Source organism: Ranitomeya variabilis, chromosome 2 (genome assembly GCF_051348905.1).
Source record: "Ranitomeya variabilis isolate aRanVar5 chromosome 2, aRanVar5.hap1, whole genome shotgun sequence".
Lineage (NCBI taxonomy): Eukaryota > Metazoa > Chordata > Amphibia > Anura > Dendrobatidae > Ranitomeya > Ranitomeya variabilis.
The window spans coordinates 947546028-947571997 of record NC_135233.1 but is presented as its reverse complement, the minus strand read 5'-3'; the positions used below and the strand labels follow the sequence as shown (position 1 = coordinate 947571997).

Sequence of the window (25970 nt, the reverse complement as noted above, 5' to 3'; positions counted from 1 at the left end):
GCCGAGACCCCGAAGAACATGATCGGGGTCAGTTTTTACAGACCCCTGTTTTGCGTTCGCAGGTAATTAACTGTTTACCGGCGACCGCAAAAAAAAAAAAAAAAGCGGTGTGTCATTCTCTGTCCTCTGATGTGATCGCACATCAGAGGACAGAAATATGGGGATTTGGGGACCCTGTTATACTTATCGGTGTCCCTGGGTCCTCCTGCGTCCCCTGCTGCCCGCCGGCTTCCTAATCCGGTAAGAAAATGGCGAGCGCATGCGCAGTGCGCATGCCATGATCTGCCGGCCGGCAGCTAGAGGAGTTGGGGCTAAACTTAGGGTTAGGGCTAAATTTAGGGTTAGGGTTGGGACTAAAGTTAGGGTTCCGTTTGGGATTAGGGTTAGGTTTTTGGATTAGGGTTAAGGTTAGGGTTGGGATTAGGGTTAGGTTTGAGGTTAGGGTTGAGATTGATTAGGGTTATGGTCAGGCTTGAGATTAGGGTTGTTTTGTGTTTAGGGCTGTGATTATCGTTAGGGTTGTGATTAGGATTATGGATCGGGTTGGGATTAGGGTTAGGGGTGTGTTGGGGTTAGGGTTGGAGTTAAAACTGTTTAGGTACATCAGGGGGTCTCCAAACACAACAGCCAATTTTGTGCTCAAAAAGTCAAATGGTGCTCCCTCCCTTCTGAGCTCTGCCGTGCACCCAAACAGTGGTTTACCCCCACATATGGGGCATCAGCGTACTCGGAATAAATTGGACAACAACTTTTGGAGTCCAATTTCTCCTGTTACCTTTGTGAAAATAAAAACTTGGGGGGCTAAAAAAATCTTTTTTGTGGAAAAAAAAATATTTTTTCACGACTCTGCATTATAAACTTCTGTGAAGCACTTGGGCATTCAAAGTTCTCACCACACATCTAGATAAGTTCCTTGGGGGGGGGGTTCTAGTTTCCAAAATGGGGTCACCTGTGGGGGGTTTCTACTCTTTAGGTAGATCAGGGGCTCTGCAAACGCAACATAACACCCGCAGACCATTCTATCAAAGTCTGCATTCCAAAACGGCGCTCCTTCCCTTCCGAGCTCTGCCATGCGCCTAAACAGTGGTCTACCCCAACATATGGGGTATCAGCCTACTCAGCATAAATTGCACAATAAATTTTGGGGTCCAATTTCTCGTTACCCTTGTGAAAGTAAAAATTTGGGGATGAGAAGATAATTTTTGTGGAAAAAATATGATTTTTTTTATTTTCATGGCTCTACATTATAAACTTCTGTGAAGCAGTTGGGGGGTTCATAGTGCTCACCACACATCTAGATAAGCTCTTTTGGGGGTCTAGCTTCCAAAATGGGGTCACTTGTTGGGGGTTTCTACTGTTTAGGTACATCAGGAGCTCTGCAAATGCAACATGACGCCCGCAGACCATCCCATCAAAGTCTGCATTCCAAGCAGCGCTCCTTCCCTTCCAAGCCCCGATGGGTGCCCAAACAGTGCCCCCCCCCCCCACATATGGGGTATCAGCGTACTCAGGACAAACTGGTCAACAGACTTTGGGGTCCAATGTCTCCTGTTACCCTTGAGAAAATAAAAAATTGCAGGCTAAAAAAATCATTTTTGAGGAAAAGAAAAAAAAAAAAAAAAAGGATTTTTTATTTTCACGGCTCTACTTTATAAATTTCTGTGAAGCACTTGGGGGTTTAAAGTGCTCACCACACATCTAGATAAGTTCCTTAAGGGGTCTAGTTTCCAAAATGGTGTCACTTTTGGGGGTTTCTGTTTAGGCACATCAGAGGCTCTCCAAACGTGACATTGTGTCCGATCTCAATTCCATCCAATTCTACATTGAAAAAGTAAAACTGCACTTCTTCTCTTCCAAGCTCTGCGGTGCTCCCAACAGTGGTTTACCCCCCACATATTGGGTATCGACGTACTCAGGAGAAATTGCACAACAACTTTTGTGGTCTAATTTGTCCTGTTACCCTTGTCAAAATTAAAATTTGGGGGCAAAAAGATCATTTTTGTAGAAAAAATGAGATTTTTTATTTTCACAGCTCTACGTTATAGACTTCTGTGAAGTACTTGGGGGTTTAAAGTGCTCACCACACATCTAGATAAGTTCCTTAAGGGGTCTAGTTTCCAAAATGGTGTCACTTGTGGGGGGTTTCCACTGTTTAGGCACATCAGGAGCTCTCTAAACGTGACATGGCGTCCGATCTCAATTCCAGCCAATTCTGCATTGAAAAAGTCAAACGGTGCTCCTTCTCTTCCAAGCTCTGCGGTGCACCCAAACAGTGGTTTACCCCCACATATGGGGTATCGGCGTATTCAGGAGAAATTGCACAACAAAATTTATGGTTAAATTTCTGTTTTTACACTTGTGAAAATAAAAAAAAAATGGTTCTGAAGTAAAATGTTTGCAAAAAAAGTTAAATGTTTATGTTTTCCTTCCACATGGTTTCAGTTCCTGTGAAGCACATAAAGGGTTAATAAACTTCTTGAATGTGGTTTTGAGCACCTTGAGGGGTGCAGTTTTTAGAATGGTGTCACACTTGGTTATTTTCTATCATATAGACCCCTCAAAATGACTTCAAATGTGATGTGGTCCCTAAAAAAAAAATGGTGTAAAAATGAGAAATTGCTGGTCAACTTTTAATCCTTATAACTCCCTAACAATAAAAAAATATTGTTTCCAAAATTGTGCTGATGTAAAGTAGACATGTGGGAAATGTTATTTATTAACTATTTTTTCTCTCTGATTTAAGGGCATAAAGAGAGAGAGAGAGAGAGAGAGAGAGAGAGAGAGAGAGAGAGAGAGAGAGAGAGAGAGAGAGAGAGAGAGAGAGAGAGAGAGAGAGAGAGAGAGAGAGAGAGAGAGAGAGAGAGAGAGAGAGAGAGAGAGAGAGAGAGAGAGAGAGAGAGAGAGAGAGAGAGAGAGAGAGAGAATAAAAAAAAATAATTTCATTGACATACATTGGGTTTCGTGTTCCGGGTCCGGAACCCGACTTTACAGTAGAATCGGCCGATTCCACACGATCCGACATCCGAGAAGGTCGGGTTTCACAAAACCCACCTCGATCCTAAAAAAGCTAAGGTCGCTCAACCCTAGCCACCAGTTTTCTTGTAGTTTGTTTTTTTGTGAAATTAAGCTTAAAATAGTAAATAAAATGTATTAATGCAATGTTTGCACTGTTTGCAAACATTTCTATATGAAAAATATTATATATTTTCTTACAAATATATATATTGACCACTAGGGGGAGCATTTTCCGTTTTAGACCTCAAGCAGCTATAGTAAGACTTACCAGCTTTACTGTTAGCTGGAAAATCTGGGCAGTAACTGCTGACATCAGCATTTCCCTCCCCTTTTGGGTGGTCTAATATCCCTGGGGCAGAATGAAGAGCAGCATCACAGGGCAGAGCCATTTTGTGTGTGACTGACCTGTGATCTGCTATCACCAGCAGTTAGTGCATCAGAAGCACAGTTAGTTTATGTGGTGTGTATGGAGCAGCATTGTCTGTGCAGAGCTGTCTGTGACTCATCCCTCAGTAAGATAAGAAGGAGCTCCAGGTCTGCAGTGAATGGCCAGGCATTGTGGAGGGAGGGGAGAGATACATTGTATGGCTGAGAGAGGTGTCAGGTGTCACCTCTCTCTGCAGGCTGGGAATGGAGCTCCTGTGATAGAGAGTAAGTGTTGCTGGGCACAGAGCACTGGGCTATAGTAAAATGGCTGCTAGTCACACCTACAGCAGTGAGTTGTGCAGCCCACAGAGGCGTGCCCAGCTCACTGCTAACACCTCTCCAATGTTAAAGATAGGAGATAATAGACCGGCCCTGACCCTATGTCCATGGGGTGCTGTAAAATGACACTGTTAGTGCCCTGCTACTGCTGCAAAACCAAGATGTCAGCCCCCAGTTCCTTCTTTAAACACATATAACACACAAAATCTGTTTCACATGCATTTAAAACTTGGTTATAGCAGCATGTTATGCTACATTACAGTGATTTATTAATGATCTACAAACGCGGTACCTTACCTTTAAGTACCAGATTGGCTGTCACTAAGGGGTTAACAGTGATGCACATTGTATCACTAACACACTGGAGACTGTTTACTACAAAGGACATGACAGGTTCGCTTTTATATAAGACCATTCAGGCACCAAAATGACTGTACACCAGTGTTACAAGTATTTATGTACTGTGCCATGTGAAAAATATGGTTGTGGGACTAACCCCAACTCGTATATGGTGCACAGAGAACATTAGTACTGGCAGATGGCACAAACCCCTGCAGACAGAGGGTAGAGTGGCAAGAGGGTTATCTGCCAGGGGTCACACATGTAACGGAAGCGTCTGCCTGGATTTTCCAGTCAAATAAATAAGGCAGCACACTGTAGCGCGCCAAAACCTGCAAATATGAAACATGAAAATTGAATTGCATTACTGCACTAGAAATATGAAAAATTGAGAAAGTTTAGCCCATAAATTGGCCAATTGATGTGTACCTTGTAGCCACGATAAAGGCGTTTCTCGTATACAAGGGCCTAGATTTTCCAATCATATTATACACACACTTCTAGTTACAGAACTACAATTTTGCTTCAAATTAATGAAAGCCCCTTAATTTAACCCTTCATTGTCCACTTCCATTAATGTTGCTTATGTAATCTGACAAGGCCACAAAGTGTACATTCAACTGGCTACCATATAACATCTGTAGTCAAAATACTACAGAGAACAGCCTGTTATAGTTGTAAAAGGACACAAAGGACAGCATTGTACAGTAATGTAATCTGCCTCAATCAGGACATGCCCTACATACTTAAAATACCTTTTTTCCCCTCAAGCAGAAGACCTCTACCGGAAACTGAAATCAACCAAAAGATGCGTCTCTAGACATTTGCTGAAGAATTAGACCAGTGCTGATCTCAGGATTTACTCTTAGGCTGGAGCTACACAGCATTGCAACCATTAGGATATTGCAAAAAGCAAGTCAAAGATACGGAGAGGTTGAACTCTGTGCTACTTGTTTGTCACAGCATCCTCATGGTCGCAATGCGACTATTCACTTGTTTTGCGTTGCGATGAATCAGCGGCATAGGGCAAAACAGATGTCAAAACCAAAGAAGCCGTGTAGCCTCAGCCTTAACCCCTTAATGACATCCGCCATACATGTACGAAGCAATTCCGGAGCGGGTGTATGGAGCGGGCTCGCAGAGTGAGCCCATCCCATACCTGCAGATAATGGCTGGGACATAGCCAGGACCCACCTGTAAGAGCCGCGGGTGGAATGGAGGCCTGCGTGCAACTGTTAACCCCTTCATGACCTTGCCGTTTTTTGCAATTCTGACCAGTGTCCCTTTATGAGGTAATAACTCAGGAACGCTTCAACGGATCCTAGCGATTCTGAGATTGTTTTTTCGTGACATATTGGGCTTCATGTTAGTGGTAAATTTAGGTCGATAATTTCTGAGTTTATTTGTGAAAAAAACGGAAATTTGGCAAAAATTTTGAAAATTTCGCAATTTTCACATTTTGAATTTTTATCCTGTTAAACCAGAGAGTTATGTGACACAAAATAGTTAATAAATAACATTTCCCACATGTCTACATCAGCACAATTTTGGAAACAAATTTTTTTTTTGCTAGGAAGTTATAAGGGTTAAAATTTGACCAGTGATTCTCATTTTTACAACAAAATTTACAAAACCATTTTTTTTAGGGACCACCTCACATTTGAAGTCAGTTTGAGGGTTCTATATGGCTGAAAATACCCAAAAGTGACACCATTCTAAAAACTGCACCCCTCAAGGTGCTCAAAACCACATTCAAGAAGTTTATTAACCCTTCAGGTGTTTCACAGCAGCAGAAGCAACATGGAAGTAAAAAATGAACATTTAACTTTTTAGTCACAAAAATGATCTTTTAGCAACAATTTTTTATTTTCCCAAGGGTAAAAGGAGAAACTGGACCCCAAAAGTTGTTGTCCAGTTTCTCCTGAGTACGCTGATACCCCATATGTGGGGGTAAACCACTGTTTTGGCACACGTCGGGGTTCGGAAGGGAAGTAGTGACGTTTTGAAATGCAGACTTTGATGGAATGCTCTGCGGGCGTCAGGTTGCGTTTGCAGAGCCCCTGATGTGCCTAAACAGTAGGAACTCCCCACAATTGACTCCATTTTGGAAACTAGACCCCCAAGGGAACTTATCTAGATGTGTAGTGAGCACTTTGAACCCCCAAGTGCTTCACAGAAGTTTATAACGCAGAGCCGTGAAAATAAAAAATGTGTTTCCTTTCCTCAAAAATATTTTTTTAGCCCAGAATTTTTTTATTTTTGCAAGAGTAACAGGAGAAATTGGACCCCAAAAGTTGTTGTCCAGTTTCTCCTGAGTACGCTGATACCCCATATGTGGGGGTAAACCACTGTTTGGGCACATGCCGGGGCTCGGAAGGGAAGTAGTGACGTTTTGGAATGCAGACTTTGATGGAATGGTCTGCGGGCGTCACATTGCATTTGCAGAGCCCCTGATGTGCCTAAACAGTAGAAACACCCCACAAGTGACCCCATTTTGGAAACTAGACTCCCGAAGGAACTTATCTAGATGTGTGGTGAGCACTTTCAACCCCCAAGTGCTTCACAGAAGTTTATAACGAAGAGCCGTGAAAATAAAAAATAATTGTTCTTTCCTCAAAAATTATGTTTTAGCAAGTAATTTTTTATTTTTGCAAGGGTAACAGGAGAAATTGGACCCCAACAGTTGTTGCCCAGTTTGTCCTGAGTACGCTGGTACCCCAAATGTGGGGGGTAAACCACTGTTTGGGCGCACGTCGGGGCTTGGAAGGGCGGGAGCACCATTTGACTTTTTGAACGCAAGATTGGCTGGAATCAATGGTGGCGCCATGTTGCGTTTGGAGACCCCTGATGTGCCTAAACAGTGGAAACCCCTCAATTCTAACTTCAACACTAACCCCAACACACCCCTAATCCTAATCCCAACTGTAGCCATAACCCTAATCACAACCCTAACCCCAACACACCCCTAACCACAACCCTAACCGCAACACAACCGTAACCCTAATTCCAACCCTAATCCTAACCCTAATCCCAACCGTAACCCTAATCCCAACCCTAACCACAACTGTAACCCCAACACACCCCTAACTCTATCCGTAACCCTAACCACAAGCCTAATCTTAACCCTATTTCAAACCCTAGCCCTAATTCCAACCCTAACCCTAAGGCTATGTGCCCACGTTGCGGATTCGTGAGAGATTTTTCCGCACGATTTTTGAAAAATCTGCAGGTAAAAGGCACTGCGTTTTGCCTGCGGATTTACAGCAGATTTCCAGTGTTTTTTTGTGCGGATTTCACCTGTGGATTCCTATTGAGGAACAGGTGTAAAACGCTGCGGAATCCACACAAAGAATTGACATGCTGCGGAAAATACAATGCAGCGTTTCTGCACGGAATTTTCCGCACCATGGGCACAGCGGATTTGGTTTTCCTTAGGCGTACATGGTACTGTAAACCTGATGGAAAACTGCTTCGAATTCGCAGCGGCCAATCCTCTGCGGATCCGCGGCCAATCCGCTGCAGATCCGCGGCCAATCCGCTGCGGATCCGCTGCGGATCCGCGGCCGATCCGCTGCGGATCCGCGGCCGATCCGCTCTGTGTGCACATGCCATAACCCTACCCCTAACCCTACCCGTAACCCTAACCCTACCCCTAGTTCTAACCCTAACCCTAGTGGAAAAAGAAAAAAAAATATTTTCTTTATTTTATTATTGTCCCTACCTATGGGGGTGATAAAGGGGGGGGTTTATTTATTATTTTTTTATTTTGATCGCTGTGGTAGAACCTACCACAGCGATCAAAATGTACTTGTAACGAATCTGCCAGCCGGCAGATTCTTTGGGCGCACTGAGCATGCGCCCGCCATCTTGGAAGATGGCGGCGCCCAGGGAGAAGACGGACCGACTTCGGGAGGATCGGTAAGTATGAGGGGATGGTGGGGGGGTGGATCGGGGCACAGGGGGGGGGGGGGAATCGGAGGACGGGGGGAGCGGACAGGAGCACGGGGGAGCGGACAGGAGCACGGGGGAGCGAACAGGGGGACGGAGGGGGGTACCGGACAGAACGGAGGACTGGGGAGGAGATCGGGGGCGGTGGGGGGGGGCCAGAACATGATTTCCAGCCATGGCAGATGCTATTGCAGCATCGGCCATGGCTGGATTGCAATATTTCACCATTTTCATAGGTGAAATTTTGCAAATTGCTCTGATTGGCTGTTGCACTTTCAACAGCCAATCAGAGCGATCGTAGCCACGTGGGGGCAAAGCCACCCCCCCTAGGCTGAAGTACAACTCCCCCTCTCCCTGCAGATCGGGTAAAATAGGAATTAACCCTTTCACCCGATCTGCAGGGATGCGATCATTCCATGACGCCACATAGGCGTCATGGGTCGGGAAGGGGTTAACCTGTTAAATGCCGCTGTCAGAGACTGACAGAATGACACGTCCCCATGCCGGCATACGATGTGACTGGGGGTACATTTCTAACATCATTTATCCCACTGAAATCACATACATTTTGATGCATTAGACAGGCAGGCTTTGCTAAGCCATGTCTCAGGTTCTCACAACAAGGCTAGATGGGACTGTTGTAAAGAGGAGTGAAAATATCTTCATGAATTGGTCCAAAAAAATTTATGAAACAATTGCAAAATTATATTCCGGTAAATATGCATATCCATCAAAAACAAACAAACATACGGGGCACTGGTGCTTACATAATGCAAAAATATATTTGTGTAAAGCTATTTCTATATTATTTAGTATAGTGCAACCTGCAGAAAGGGGACCACAGAAGGCCTGACGTCCGGGGCTGGGACCAACATATATGGTAATAGTTTGTGGTGCGCTTTATATCATTCTTACTTTAGTTGCTGTATTTAAAGTCTAAGGCTGGAGTCACACATGGCGTAAGACAATACGCCACGTATTATACGTCCGTACTACAGCCGTAATACGGAGAAATGTTCCCAAAATATTGTTCCGTAGTCAGGGTGTGTCAGCGTATTTTGCGCATGGCATCCTCCGTATGTAATCCGTATGGCATCCGTACTGCGAGATTTTCGCGCAGGCTTGCAAAACCGACATCTAATGGATTTATGTGCTCAAATGTTCGGGAAAACATATATACAGTATATATATATATATATATATATACAGTGTATATATATATATATATATATATATATATATATATATATATATATATATATATATATATATATATACAGTGTATATATATATATATATATATATATATATATATATATATATACAGTGTGTATATATATATATATATATATATATATATATATATATATATATATATATACATATACACACACATATACACACAGTATATATATATATATATATATATATATATATATATATATATATATATATATATATATATATATATATATATATATATATATATATATATATACATATACACATATACACATATACACATATACATATATATTCTGTATTTAGATTTCATTCAGCGCGATATGTGTTAAAAGCCGGTAATTCAATTGCCGGCTTCTCATTTATCCTGCACAAACCCGACAGGATATGAGACATGGTTTTCATACAGTAAACAATCTCATATCCCCTTTTTTTTTGCATATTCCACACTACTAATGTTAGTAGTGTGTATGTGCAAAATTTCAGCGCTGTAGCTGCTGAAATAAAGGGTTAAATGGCGGAAAAAATTGGCGTGGGCTCCCGCGCAATTTTCTCCGCCAGAGCGGTAAAGCCAGTGACTGAGGGCAGATATTAATAGCCAGGAGAGGGTCCATGGTTATTGGCCCCCCCGTGGCTAAAAACATCTGCCCCCAGCCACCCCAGAAAAGGCACATCTGGAAGATGCGCCTATTCTGGCACTTGGCCACTCTCTTCCCACTCCCTGTAGCGGTAGGATATGGGGTAATGAAGGGTTAATGCCACCTTGCTATTGGAAGGTGACATTAAGCCAGATTAATAATGGAGAGGCGTCAATTATGACACCTATCCATTATTAATCCAATTGTAGGAAAGGGTTAAAAAACACACACACACATGATTTAAAAGGATTTTAATGAAATAAACACAGCGGTTGTTGTAATAATTTATTGTTCTCTCAATCCATCAGGAACACCCTCGCTTGGAAAAATAATAAACGCACAAGATACATACCTTCTGGTGAACCGTCTCGTCCCACGAAGTAATCCATCTGAAGGGGTTAACTAATATTACAGGCAGGAGCCCTGCTAAATGCAGCTGTGCTCCGTGCCTGTAATCCCCAGCGAATGAATGAAATGTAGGTCATTGACCTACATTTCCTTCAGTCGCGGTGATGCGCCCCCTGCTGGATGTCCTCATATGACCTGGAGCGTGGGAAAAAGTTCCCAGGCTGCAGTTCATGAGAACATCCAGCAGAGGGCGCCTCACCGCGACTGAAGGAAATGTAGGTCAATGACCTACATTTCATTCATTCGCTGGGGATTACAGGCACGGAGCACAGCTGCATTTAGCAGGGCTCCTGCCTGTAATATTAGTTAACCCCTTCAGATGGATTACTTCGTGGGACGAGACGGTTCACCAGAAGGTATGTATCTTGTGCGTTTATTATTTTTCCAAGCGAGGGTGTTCCTGATGGATTGAGAGAACAATAAATTATTACAACAACCGCTGTGTTTATTTCATTAAAATCCTTTTAAATCATGTGTGTGTGTGTGTGTGTGTTTTTTAACCCTTTCCTACAATTGGATTAATAATGGATAGGTGTCATAATTGACGCCTCTCCATTATTAATCTGGCTTAATGTCACCTTCCAATAGCAAGGTGGCATTAACCCTTCATTACCCCATATCCCACCGCTACAGGGAGTGGGAAGAGAGTGGCCAAGTGCCAGAATAGGCGCATCTTCCAGATGTGCCTTTTCTGGGGTGGCTGGGGGCAGATGTTTTTAGCCACGGGGGGGCCAATAACCATGGACCCTCTCCTGGCTATTAATATCTGCCCTCAGTCACTGGCTTTACCGCTCTGGCGGAGAAAATTGCGCGGGAGCCCACGCCAATTTTTTCCGCCATTTAACCCTTTATTTCAGCAGCTACAGCGCTGAAATTTTGCACATACACACTACTAACATTAGTAGTGTGGAATATGCAAAAAAAAAGGGGATATGAGATGGTTTACTGTATGTAAACCATGTCTCATATCCTGTCGGGTTTGTGCAGGAGAAATGAGAAGCCGGCAATTGAATTACCGGCTTTTCACTAACACCGCTGCGTATTTCTCGCAAGTCACACTGCTGGTCAGTGTGGAATCCGTATTTTTCTCGCTCCCATAGACTTTCATTGGCGATTTTTTTGCGCAATACGGTGACAAACGCAGCATGCTGCGATTTTGTACGGCCGTAGAAAGCCGTATAATACTGAACCGTAATATACGGCTAATAGGAGCAGCCCCATTGAGAAGCATTGTGCCGTATGTAATGCGAGTTTTACGTACGTAGTTTTTGCGCTCTTACGTACGTAAAACACGCATGTGTGACCCCGGCCTAAAGCTGCATTTACACTGAAAGATAATAGTGATCGCTCATGGTTAACCCCTTCCCGACCTTGGATGTACCCAGTACATCATGGTAGGTAACTACTTACCAACCTCGGACCGCAATCGTGGTGATCACATTAAGGTACCCGTAATTTCCTTGTTTTTAAAAACCCTTTTAAAGCAGACAGATCTGCGATTGAGAAATTATATTAAATAAATATACATATATATTAAATAATTATACATAGATATTAAATAAACATACATATATAATGTGTATGTGTGTGTATGTATATATATATATATATATATATATATATATATATATATATATATATATATATATATATATATATATATATATATATATATATAGATATGTTAATGATATATGGGATTGGAACACCTGATTTTTATTTGATTGTTGAGGATATCTTAGAAATAATCACGCGACACGTAAGGCTACTTTCACACTAGCGTTAACTGCAATACGTCGCAATGCGTCGTTTTGCTGAAAAAACGCATCCTGCAAAAGTGCTTGCAGGATGCGTTTTTTCTGCATTGACTAACATTAGCGACGCATTTGCGACGCATTGACACAAGTCGCAACCGTCGTGCGATGGTTGCGCCGTGTTGTGGCGGACCGTCGGGAGCAAAAAACGTTACATGTAACGTTTTTTGCTCTCGACGGTCCGCTTTTTCCGACCGCGCATGCGCGGCCGGAACTCCGCCCCCACCTCCCCGTACTTCCCCGCACCTCACAATGGGGCAGCGGATGTGCTGGAAAAATGCATCCGCTGCCCCCGTTGTGCGGCGCAGAGAACGCTAGCGTCGGTAACCTCGGCCCGACGCACTGCGACGGGCCGGGCCCGACGCTAGTGTGAAAGTAGCCTAATATGTAATGTTCACCGACTATGAATTTGATGAAAGTATCCCACTTCACATTGATTCACTTATCATAAATATTAATAAATTACAAAAAAGAACAATCCATAAGATATTGCACATAATGAATTTTTTAATGAGACCAGTATGAGCTTCACATAAATGACTGTTCCACCCATGTGTTCACTGCTTGAAAAAAGGATTTCATATCCGAAACGTTGCCACGCCGTTCAGGCAATAAAGTCCACTTTTTTCTATTTTTTTGTGCTGCTCTCTTATGTTGAAAAAAAAAATATATATATATTATTATATATATAATAATAATAATAATAATAATAATAATAATAAATATATATACTAGCTGTACTACCCGGCTTCGCCCGGGTTAATGACTGCTGTTAGCAAAATAGAATGTGTTAACAAAAATTCATTCTGCACACAAAAACCACAAAACAAATACATAGAAATGTAATTATTAAAAGGCAAAAACTAAGCTAATAGAAGAATTTCACAACATATATTAGCTTTGTTATACTGAGAATGTCTTTGTTGCCTATATTAACCAATCAGAGCTCAGGTTAATTAACTGTAGCAAAATAGAAGCTGAGCTGTGATTGGTTGCTATTGGCAGCCTGATAAATCCCCAGCCAACAGGAAGCCCTCCCCCCTGGCAGTATATATTAGCTCACACATACACATAATAGACAGGTCATGTGACTGACAGCTGCCGTATTTCCTATATGGTACATTTGTTGCTCTTGTAGTTTGTCTGCTTATTAATCAGATTTTTATTTTTGAAGGACAATACCAGACTTGTGTGTGTTTTAGGGCGAGTTTCATGTGTCAAGTTGTGTGTGTTGAGTTGCGTGTGGCGACATGCATGTAGCGACTTTTGTGAGATGAGTTTTGTGTGGTGACATGCGTGTAGCAACATTTTGTGTGTCGAGTTGCATGTGACAGGTTAGTGTAGCAAGTTGTGTGCAGCAAGTTTTGTGCATGGCGAGTTTTATGTGTGGTGCGTTTTGAGTATGTGCAAGTTGTATGAGGCAACTTTTGTACATGTGGCAATTTTTCTGTGTGTGCAAGTTTTGCATGAGGTGAGTTTTCCATGAGGTGAGTTTTGCACGTGTGGCGAGTTTTGCGTGAGCCTAGTTTTGCATATGGCGAGTTTTGCATGTAGCGAGTTTTGCGCGGTGACTTTTGTGTTTCGACTTTTATGTGGCGAGGTTGGTGTGTGTGGTGAAATGTGTGCTGAGTGTGGTATATGTGTTCAAGCACGTGGTAGTGTGTGGCGCATTTTGTGTTTGTGTTCATATCCCAGTGTGTGGTGAGTATCCCATGTCGGGGCCCCACCTTAGCAACTGTACGGTATATACTCTTTGGCACCATCGCTCTCATTCTTTAAGTCCTCATTGTTCACATCTGGCAGCTGTCAATTTTCCTCCAACACTTTTCCCTTCACTTTTTCCCCCATTATGTAGATAGGGGCAAAATTGTTTGGTGAATTGGAAAGCTCGGGGTTAAAATTTCACCTCACAACATAGCCTATGACGCTCTCGGGGTCCAGACGTGTGACTGTGCAAAATTTTGTGGCTGTAGCTGCGACGGTGCAGATGCCAATCCCAGACATACACACATACATACACACATTCAGCTTTATATATTAGATATACCTGTATGTAATCTCCTGTATATAGTATATACCTGTGTCATCTCACCTATATATAGTATATATCTGTGTGTCATCTCCTCCTGTATATAGTATATACCTGTATGTCATCTCCTCCTATACATAGCATATACCTGTATGTCATCTCCTCCTGTATATAGTATATACCTGTATGTCATCTCCTCCTGTATGTAGTATGTACCTGTATGTCATCTCCTCCTCTGTATAGTATATACCTGTGTGTCATCTCTCCTGTATATAGTATATACCTGTGTGTCATCTCCCCTGTAAATAGTATATACCTGTGTGTCATCTCCTCCTGTATATAGTATATATCTGTATGTCATCTCCTCCTGTATTAGCCCTCGTTCACACGTTATTTGGTCAGTATTTTTACCACAGTATTTGTAAGCTAAATTGGCAGCCTGATAAATCCCCAGCCAACAGGAAGCCCACCCCCTGGCAGTATATATTAGCTCACACATACACATAATAGACAGGTCATGTGACTGACAGCTGCCGGATTCCTATATGGTACATTTGTTGCTCTTGTAGTTTGTCTGCTTATTAATCAGATTTTTATTTTTGAAGGATAATACCAGACTTGTGTGTGTTTTAGGGCGAGTTTCGTGTGTCAAGTTGTGTGTGTTGAGTTTTGTGTGGCGACATGCGTGTAGCAACTTTTTGTGTGTCGAGTTGCATGTGACAGGTTAGTGTAGCAAGTTGTGTGCAGCAAGTTTTGCACATGGCGAGTTTTGCGCGTGGCGAGTTTTATGTGTGGTGCCTTTTGAGTATGTGCAAGTTTTGTGTGAGGCAACTTTTGCATGTGTTGCAACTTTTGTGCATGTGGCAATTTTTCTGCGTGTGCAAGCTTTGCGTGTGGCGAGTTTTCCATGAGGTGAGTTTTGCACGTGTGGCGAGTTTTGCATGTGGAGAGTTTTGCGCGTGGCGAGTTTTGAGCGGCGACTTTTGTGTTTCTACTTTTATGTGGCGAGGTTGGTGTATGTGTGGTGAAATGTGCGCTGAGGGTGGTATATGTGTTCGAGCACGTGGTAGTGTGTGGCGCATTTTGTGTGTGTGTTCATATCCCCGTGGTGGTGTGGTGATTATCCCATGTTGGGGCCCCACCTTAGCAACTGTACAGTATATACTCTTTGGTGCCATCGCTGTCATTCTTTAAGTCCCCCTTGTTCACATCTGGCAGCTGTTAATTTGCCTCCAACACTTTTCCTTTCATTTTTCCCCATTATGTAGATAGGGGCAAAATTGTTTGGTGAATTGGAAAGCGCGGGGTTAAAATTTCACCTCACAACATAGCCTATGACGCTCTCGGGGTCCAGACGTGTGACTGTGCAAAATTTTGTGGCTGTAGCTGTGACGGTTCAGATGCCAATCCCGGACACACACACACACACACACACACACACACACACACACACACACACACACACACACACACACACACACACACACACACACACACACACACACCTTTATATATTAGATTGGGACCAAACATTTAGTTCAAGAAGTGGTTGTCCTAGTAGAGAACAACCCCTCTAGCCCCATAGTGATGGCCAATACATATTTTTACTGCCCTGACATACAAGAGAATAACATCGCCGACTGGTGAACATGCAGCAGCTGTCGGCTGTACACTGTAGCTCTCACCCTGCTGCATCGGCCTCAATTAGTGAGGACACAGACTATGGCTGTTAACGCCTTAGATGCTGATGTCAAAAGCAACTATGGCATCTAGACAGAGTGTGGGGCTCCCTCTTTATTCCCATCAGCACTCAGATCATGACTGTGTAGTCCTGATGGTCGTCATGCCAATTCACAGCCTTTGAGTCTGCTGGCTATATCGGTCTGTTCAGTAGTTATCAACGTTTTTCTTTCATGTCACTTTACATTAATTTCCATAAAGCACCTGAAGAGTTAATAGACTACCTGACCGGTTTTGAACACGTCGTGGGGTGCGGTTTTTAAAATATGGCTACTGTGACACCACAAGTCCCAGCACAGGAGGAGATTAGCTGTGTTACCGCTCTGCAGGAATCCTCAGCTAGTCTGAGGATTCCTGCAGAGCAGTCAGACAGGTCACAGAGCGGTCATACCACTGCTGTGACCTGTCATTGGTGGGATCGATGATCACAACGATCCCACCAATCAGAGGTGGCCCTGGTGACGCAGGTGATGCTATGCACCGGCCTAGAATCGGAGCTCACCGGCAGGTCACCAGCAGGGCAGAGCACGGTCACACCGCAGCTGTGCCCTGTGATTGGTGCGATCGACGATTACATCAATCGCGCCAATCAGCAGATGCAGGCCATACTAGGCCTGTCCTAGGATCAGTGCTATTACAGCACCGGTCCAAGCCGGTACAGGCAGGGCACAGCGCGGTAACATCGCCGCTGTGCCCGGCGATTGGCGCGATCGATGTGATCGATCACGCCAATCTAAGCAGTTTTGGCCAATGAATGGCTTTGCCAGGCACCGGCCTAGGATCGAGTACATTGGTACTTGATCCTAGCCTGGGACCTCACTGTTTCAGCCAATCTGATTGTCTGAAACAATGAGAAAGGATGCGATTGGCTGTTCAGAATTGAACAATCAATCACAGCGATCGGGAGGCCAGATGGGGGAGCACGCAGCCTGGGATTCCGACACCATCTTCCCTGAGGAATTTTAATGCGATCACCGCGACTTAAGTCGCAGTGTTGCATTAAAGGGCATGACGTACTATTCCGTCCATGGACAGAATATTACATCGGATGGCAGAAAGGGGTTAAACCTTTAAGATCTTCACAAAATAAAAACATTATACAGATGGTGCTTAAGTGAAGCAGACATGAGATAAATGCCATTTATTATCTTTTTTGTGTGCTATGACTATCTGGAGTCAAGGGAAAATCATTCAAAGTTGGTCAGATTTGAAAAATTTGGCCTCATCACTAAGAGGTTCAAACTTCGCATCGCTAACATGATAGACCACCACGTGGCGCTGCCACTCAGACAGGACAGCTTTGGGCTCTAAAGTCACTCATGGTTTTACCCTTTTATACTAAGGCTACATTCACACGTGTGTGTCATGCTCCACATTTCATGGTCCGGCAGGTTTCTCACAACCTGAATTCAACAGCCTCAAAGGCATCCATTTCAGACTGTCAAGTTCGGCCAGAACACCAGCAGCCGATGCGTGCACCATGGTCTGTACTTCGGCCAGATCACCTTCTAGAGTTGTGGTGCGACAATTCAGCTTGAGCTCAGTGACAATATGGCCACACAACAGATATTTGCGGTGGAAGATCTGCACCAGAATAGTAGACCTGGTAAGTAGATGAGATTTCAACAAACCTTATCTACACTTTATTGGCAATCCTTACACGGATACTGACATGGAAAATTTGCAACTTGCCAATTCTATGTGCTGAATTTACAGCAGATTTAATCCGCAGCAAAATTAACAAACAGTTCTACCTCAACCACTTCCTAAAGCTGGTGTTCGACATAGTCTGCTAAAAATCTCATGTCTAATTAGGAGAACCTATGTATTCTGCGAAATAGGAACCAAATATATTTTGCTCAGTAAAATAATTATATTTTAATGTTATTTCACCATCTATTAGCCATCAGCAAGGCATGTACAGTGTGTGCATGAAAATACCTATCAGTCACTGTCTACTGACACTTCAAGTGATAAGTCGGCCTTCTCCTGGATCACAATACACACAACAGAACTCACAGATGGGAAAAAAAAAAAAAAAAAAAAAACAATAACCCCAACCCTAGAATGGGACTTTAATTGCCCCTAAATAAGTGACACTGCATAGTGTGGTAGCACCTCTCTCCAGGGAGATGGGAAATCATCATCTATTTGGGGAGCTTCAGTACAGTACACAACCACTAACAGGACTGAGTATTAAAAGCTCCACAGTACAGAGCCTATAGAAGGCACGTGGTGACCTAATGGAAGGATAGGGCTAATTACATGTTTGGCCATTTCTAGCTGCTGCTCCAGGTCTATTCCACCTCCGTGTGTCAAGAGGGCAGCTCTCCGCATAGCACACACACATCAGGTGCAGCCACGTATGACCTCAGTTGTTTATGACAGATCAATCACAAGTAAAATTTTCTTCTCACAAATGCCGGGGGCTCAAAGCAAAACCAATAGCTGAGGTCTCTGGGCTGGCGTTCTGTGCGCACTGACCCTCATACTAAAGACTCTCCTCCGTATCCTCTACTGCACAGATTTATTTGTATTCACCTATAAATAGGAAAGAATGTAGCAGGGCTATTTTTCCCAGAAAAAAAAAAAAAAAAAATCACACCATTTAGGGCAAGTGAAAGAAAACCGCCGATAATAGCTTGGCAAGTCTGGCTGAGTCTTAAAGCAGTATTTCCATATTAAACGGTACTGCCATATAAATAGGACATTACCTTCATGTAACCACATGAATCATGCTGTATTCACACACTCGTGTCATGCTTTGTGTACGGAACGGCTGCAGGTCTCCCAGCCTGAAACCGGCAGCCACAAAAGATCCTAGAAGACCGTTGTCAAGTACTCCGACCGTGACACGTGGATTTGTGAATTCAACATTATACACAACAAACGGCATACACAGCACAATAAAGGTATCCACAAGACCACAAAAGAGTATAATCCTTCAATTAGTGTTTATTAAATATACAAGATACACAGAGAAATTTCTTTTAAGTAACCACTATAAAAAAAAAAAAAAAAAAGAGAACCACTGGAAACCAATAAAGGACACACTGTGACCAGCCCAATTTGCCACTGCTATTGAATAACCATGAGTTGATGACTCTCATATCTCATTTCAAATAGAAAATGGACAATATTCGTCCAAATGTGCAAAAATACATTTACCTATGAATTTGCATATATATTAATAAAGTGCATCGTGCATCAAGGTCAAAAACCGACCGTAAGGTGCAAAATCAAGCTAATGATAGAGAGACAAAATATACTCACTATGTGTAGGCTGGCTAGGTGCTGGCAAAAAGAGGGGCGGCGGGGACCTCTTGTTGCCAGCACCTAGCCAGCCTACACAGTGAGTATATTTTGTCTCTCTATCATTAGCTTGATTTTGCACCTTACGGTCGGTTTTTGACCTTGATGCACTATGCACTTTATTAATATATATGTAAATTCATAGCTACGGTAAATGTATTTTTGCACATTTGGACGTATATTGTCCATTTTCTATTTGAAATGAGATATGAGAGTCATCAACTCATGGTTATTCAACAGCAGTGGCAAATTGGGCTGGTCACAGTGTGTCCTTTGTTATTGGTTTCCAGTGGGTCTCTTTTTTTATTGTGGTTACTTAAAAGAAATTTCTCTGTGTATCTTGTATATTTAATAAACACTAATTGAAGGATTATACTCTTTTGTGGTCTTGTGGATACCTTTATTGTGCTGTGTATACATATTTTTGAGTTTTATGTCCTCTTTTTGCCTAGTCATTGGACATTTGTTAGGTGTTATACAACAAACGGCATACACATGTATCTAAAGAACGCTGAGGAGTTCTCCAAAGCCCAGTTTCATATACCGCTTGAGGCCAGTCTCACACGTCAAGATAATTCCTGTACCGGAAAAAATCGGTACCGGAATTATCCGTGTCCGTGTGCCCCTGCGTTTCTGTGGCACACGTGTGCCTCTCGTGTGCCCACTGGGTACCACACACACCGTGCAGGAGACAGCGCTAAAGTTTAGCGCTGTCCCCTGCATCGTGCTGAAGCCGCGATTCATATCTTCTGTGCAGCAGCGATTGCTGTAAAGAAGATATGAATAATCCATTTTTTTAGTGGTATTTCGTGTTTAAAATAAAGCTCCATGTCCCCACCCCCTGTGCGCCCCCCCCGCTGTTCTGAAAATACTCACCCGCCTCCCTTGCAGTGTCCTGTCCTGGCCACAGCTTCTCCTGTATGCGGTCACGTGGGGCCGCTCATTTACAGTCATGAATATGTGGCTCCACCCCTATGGGAGGTGGAGCCGCATATTCATGACTGTAATTGGCGGCCCCACGTGACCGCATACAGTAGAAGGTGCGGCCAGGACAGGAAGCAGCGACAGCCAACGAGGGAGCCGGGTATTTTCAGAACAGGGGGGGGGGGGGGCGCACAGGGGGTGGGGACATGGAGCTTTATTTTAAACACGAAATACCACTAAAAAAATTGATTATTCATATCTTCTTTACAGCAAACGCTGCTGCACAGAAGATATGAATCGCGGCTTCAGCACCATGTGGGGGGACAGCGCTTACTGGAGCGCTGTCTCCTGCACGGCACACGGAGAACGTCCATGTGCGGTACGTGTTTTACACGGACCCATTGACTTTAATGGGTCCATGTAATACGTGCGCTCCCACGAACACTGACATGTCTCCGTGTTTGGCACACGGAGACACGGCCCGCAAAAAATCAATGACATCTGCAGAGATGCATTGATTTTAATGTGTTTACGTGTGTCAGTGGCTCCGGTACGTGAGGAAACTGTCACCTCACGTACCGGAGCCACTGACATGTGAAACCGGCCTTAGGGAACTTGAGGCACTTCCTCTGCACTAAAATAGGAAGAGTATTATGCCAGCTCACCAGTTCAAGTAGTCCAGTCTTAGGGTATGTGCACACGATGCGGATTCTCTGCGGATCCGCAGCATTATTTTGAGGTGCAGAAACGCTGCAGATCCGCAATTGATTTACAGTACAATGTAAATCAATGAGAAAAAAAAAAATGCTGTGCACACGTTGCAGAAAATCCGCTGCGATTTAAAAGTAGTAGCATGTCACTTCCTTTTTGTGAATCTGCAGCGTTTTTGTACCCATTCCATTATAGAAAACCGCAGGGGTGAAAACCGCAGCAAATCCGCAAGAAAATCGCAGCAAAAACGCACAAAAAAACGCTGCGGAACCGCACAAAAAACTGCAGGTGCGTTTTCTGCCAGGAGAGACAGAATCCGCACCAGAAATTCCTAAGCCTAATCCGCAACGTGTGCACATACCCTTAGGCTATGTTCACACGCTGCAGATTTTGCTGCGGATCCGCAGCGGTTTCCCAAGCGTTTACAGTACAATGTAAACCTATGGGAAATGCAATCTGCTGTGCACATGCTGCAGAAAAAATGTGAGGAAACACAGCGGTTTACATTCCGCAGCATGTCAATTCATGTCATACCCTTAGGCTATGTGCACATGTTGCGGATTTTGTTGCAGATCCGCAGCGGCCAATCCGTTGCAGCTTTCCATGCGTTTACAGTACCATGTAAACCTATGGAAGACATGTGCCCATGCTGCGAAAAATGCCGCGCTGAAACGCTGCGTTGTTTATTCCGCAGCATGTCAATTCTTTGTGCGGATTCCGCAGCGGTTTACACCTGCTCCATAATAGGAATCCGCAGGTGTAAAACCGCAGGTGGAATCCGCAAAGAAAACGCGGTAAATCCACGGTAATTCCGCAGGTAATCCGTAGTGCGGTTTACCTGCGGATTTACAAAAAAAGGTGTGGAAAAATCCGCAGAGATTCAATCTATATGTGCACATACCCTTAAATGCACAGGCAGATAATTCACAAATCCAAAACAGGTGAAACAAGGTGTAGAACATACAGAAAGGAGGGAACTTTACCAGGAGCTGGAAACATTTTTTTTTTTTTTTATTTGATAACCTGTCCTATAGTGCCATCTACTGTCCAAAGTGTAAAGGTGCAAGAGTTTGGTCACATGACACTGCGCTTGGTTTCAGGCGGAAGCCTCTAGAAGCTGCTGTGGGAGGAGAAGGGGAGGAGTTCCTCTCCTTCCTGTGAGGAGCGAAGAAAAAGAAAAAACAGCCAGAGCATCTTGAGGATAAGTCTACTTCCTAGGCTGCTCTGCCTTTAGCCTAGGCCCCGCTATCCTTAACCCCTTCATGATCGGAGGTATTTTCGGTTTTGCGTTTTCATCTCCCCTTCTTCCCAGAGCCATAACTTTTTATTTAATATGGCCATGAGAGGGCTTGTTTTTTGCAGGAAAAATTGCAAAAAAAAGTGCAATCCCAGAGTTTTTTGTTTTGCTTTTTTGCTAGGTTCACTAAATTTGAAAACTGACCTGCCGTTATAATTCTCCATGTAATTACAAATTCATAGACACCAAACATGTCTAAGTTCTTTTACCTAACTGGTGAAAAAAAATCCAAACTTAGAAAATGGTGCAATTTTTTTTTATTTTTAGTCTCCATTTTTCGTGATCTCGGGTTGGGTGAAGGCTCATGTTTTGCGTGCCGAGCTGACGTTTTTAATTATACCATTTTGGTACATATACAATCTTTTGATTGCACGTTATTGCGACCAAAACAAAAAAACAAAACATAATTCTGACATTTTGACTTTTTTTTCCTTGCTGCGCTGTTTAGTGATCAGGTTAATCCTTTTTTTATTGCTGCATTAACCCGATCGGCTCTGCTACATACAGGCGATGATCAGTTAACCTGTATGTAGATTACTCACTTGCTATGAGCGCCGACCACTGGGCAGCGCTCACAGCAAGCCGGCAGTGACAACCATAGATGTCTCCAGGAAACCTCTGGTTGTCATGTCAACTCATAGGTGACCACCGATCACATGATGGGGGTGACCCCCATCCGATGGGCGGATTTCTGGCACGATTGCCAGAAGCGCATGTTAAATGCCACTGTCAGCGTTTGACAGAAGCATTTAAAAGGTTAATAGCTGCGGGTGGATCGCGATTCCACCTGCGGCTGTCCCGGGCACATGCCAGCTGTTCAAAACAGCTGACGTGCCAGGAAAGATGTGGGTTCACCGCCGGAGCCCACATCCAAGGGAGTGGGTCCAACCGCGGCGTACTATTACGCCCGATGTCGTAAAGGGGTTAATCTTCAATCGGCCAGGAAAATGCACCAGCCTACACCAGGAGAGCATCTTAATATTTCAATCTTCATAGAGACAGAAGAGAATCCTCACCTACTGTATTCTCACCCATCCCTTGTAGATTGTGAGCCTTCGCGGGCAGGGTCCTCACTCCTCCTGTACCAGTTATGACGTGTATTGTTCAAGATTATTGTACTTGTTTTTATTATGTATACCCCTCCTCACTTGTAAAGCGCCATGGAATAAATGGCGCTATAACAATAAATAATAATAATAATAATAATAATAATAATAATAATAGAGGGCTCTTCTGCTACACTCTACGCTTTTAATGGTTCCGCCAGTGTGAGTGCCTCATGTTCTACTGTACGCCCTGCGACATGGAGCTGTATCAGGACTCAATTGTGAGTAAGCAGTGAACACTATTTCCACCAGAGCTGTAGTCGGAGTCATAGCGTGGGAGGCCATTTTGGTAGAGTCGGAGGTTTGGCTTACCAACTCCACAGCCCTGATTTCCACAGTGAGCCAAACTGTGTAGGCCTATCCTTGGTAACCCGGTATATAACCAGCAGTCAGCCGGTCACTTTATTTAAACCATTATCAGGGAAGATTTTATCTTAAACGTCATGGTGACCATCTCCCTTGCTACCTAAAATTTCAAGCTTGTAAGACAGACTGTGTTACCATCGCTATGTACTATGTGTTTTGAAGTGAATACAGTAAAGACTCCCTTGTGATTATGTTAATACCCTTGTCAGAATCCATCCTTGAAACTGCGTGCACACACACACCAAGGCTGTATGGGCTCAGTGTGAGGGCCACAGGGCTAGCACGCCACAACGCCGCCTGTGACATTAGTAATTTCTTTATTATTGGCCGACCCTGGCACTTATAACATCTAGTCCCCCCCCCCGGGCACTGCATCATCATAAGGATTTGGGGAAGTTATGAAATGTTATGTTTGTTCTGTTCTTGATCTAGGAATCTGGGCTTTTAGCGGAGATGAATCTGTGCTGCACTTTATGCACATGCTCAGTAGTGACCCGTGCTGTGGAGTCTGGAGTCGGTGTCAGTGGTTTGGCTTCCCAACTCCACAGCCCTGCATATAGCCACGACACAGCAGGACCACAACACAACTGAATAATGTGATCCGTGTCTTGGCAAGTCTAGTTTACGTTACTATGGTCAAAGTCTGAATGCTAATCTGCCAGGAACTGCTCCCCGCATAGACTGATGTCATAGGCCTCCATTCACCACAAAAACACATAGCATGCGGTACACTATTATTGCATCAAATCCCTGAGGTTGGTGAATACCATGCCTTTGTATTCAGACGGAGGCCAGAGTCCTACCTCATGGGGGCAGAAGCCACAATAATCGTGTGGACTTTAGTTAATTGAGGTTTATGTCATTACAGACCTTCGTCACCCATACTGAAGAGGAGTGTGCATCAGATATGTACTGAAAACCTCATAACACCTTGGTTAAAGGGGTTGTTCAGTTTAAGAAAAAAAAAATGTCTGTTTGCTCTGTGAGACTGCTGAATAGTGACTGTGTATGTAATATAATACACACGGTCATGATTCCACTGTAGTGGGCGATCATATAACGACAGGTCTCATTTGGCTCTTCTCCATAGAAGAAAAGCGCAGGAAAGGTGTCAGCACATGAACGCCCACGGGGTGCAGGGGAATCGTGAGTGTGCGCTCAGCATGCTGTCACCAGCCTGCAGTCTTCCAAAGTGACTGCGGAATTTTTATTTCAGCACGGACAATACCTTAAAAAGGAGACCGCATTATTTTACAGGTATCAGTCACACAGATAAAATGGCACTAGTTATAAAAAAAAGTATTGAAAAATTCACAACAACAGGCGGATGTCTTGGCGACTGATTACACACATGGCACTGCACTGAATAAGAGACCATTACACTGGCATATAGGGCCCTGAGGGCAGTAGGACACTCCTCCTGTACGGTAACACAGCGCTATATCTGTAGGTATACTCCTGTACAGTCACAGCGCTATATCTGTAAGTATACCGACACCCTGTACGGTAACACAGCGCTATATCTGTAGGTATACTGACAGCCTGTACGGTAACAGCGCTATATCTGTAGGTATACTGACAGCCTGTACGGTAACAGCCCCATATCTGCAGGTATACTCCTGTACGGTCACACAGCCCCATATCTGCAGGTATACTCCTGTACGGTAGCACAGCCCCATATCTGCAGGTATACTCCTGTACGGTAGCAGCCCCATATCTGCAGGTATACTCCTGTACGGTAGCACAGCCCCATATCTGCAGGTATACTCCTGTACGGTCGCACAGTCCCATATCTGCAGGTATACTCCTGTACGGTCACACAGTCCCATATCTGCAGGTATACTCCTGTACGGTCGCACAGTCCCATATCTGCAGGTATACTCCTATACGGTAGCACAGCCCCATATCTGCAGGTATACTCCTGTACGGTAACAGCCCCATATCTGCAGGTATACTCCTGTACGGTAGCACCCCCATATCTGCAGGTATACTCCTGTACGGTAGCACAGCCCCATATCTGCAGGTATACTCCTGTACGGTAGCACAGCCCCATATCTGCAGGTATACTCCTGTACGGTAGCACAGCCCCATATCTGCAGGTATACTCCTGTACGGTAGCACAGCCCCATATCTGCAGGTATACTCCTGTACGGTAACACAGCCCCAGGTATAGTCCTGTACGGTCACACAGCCCCATATCTGCAGGTATACTCCTGTACAGTAACAGCCCCTTATCTGCAGGTATACTCCTGTACGGTCACACAGCCCCATAACCTCAGGTATACTCCTGTACGGTCACACAGCCCCATATCTGCAGGTATACTCCTGTACGGTAACAGCCCCATAACATCAGGTATACTCCTGTACGGTAGCAGC

The 25970-nt window shown here is 43.9% G+C and overlaps 1 protein-coding gene across 1 annotated transcript in view; it reads right to left on the bottom strand.

Moving 5' to 3' along the window:
- SIAH2 (siah E3 ubiquitin protein ligase 2) overlaps positions 1 to 25970 on the bottom strand; it is a 38732-nt gene that overhangs the window by 11874 nt on the left and 888 nt on the right. The gene's annotated exons all lie outside the window — the stretch shown is intronic.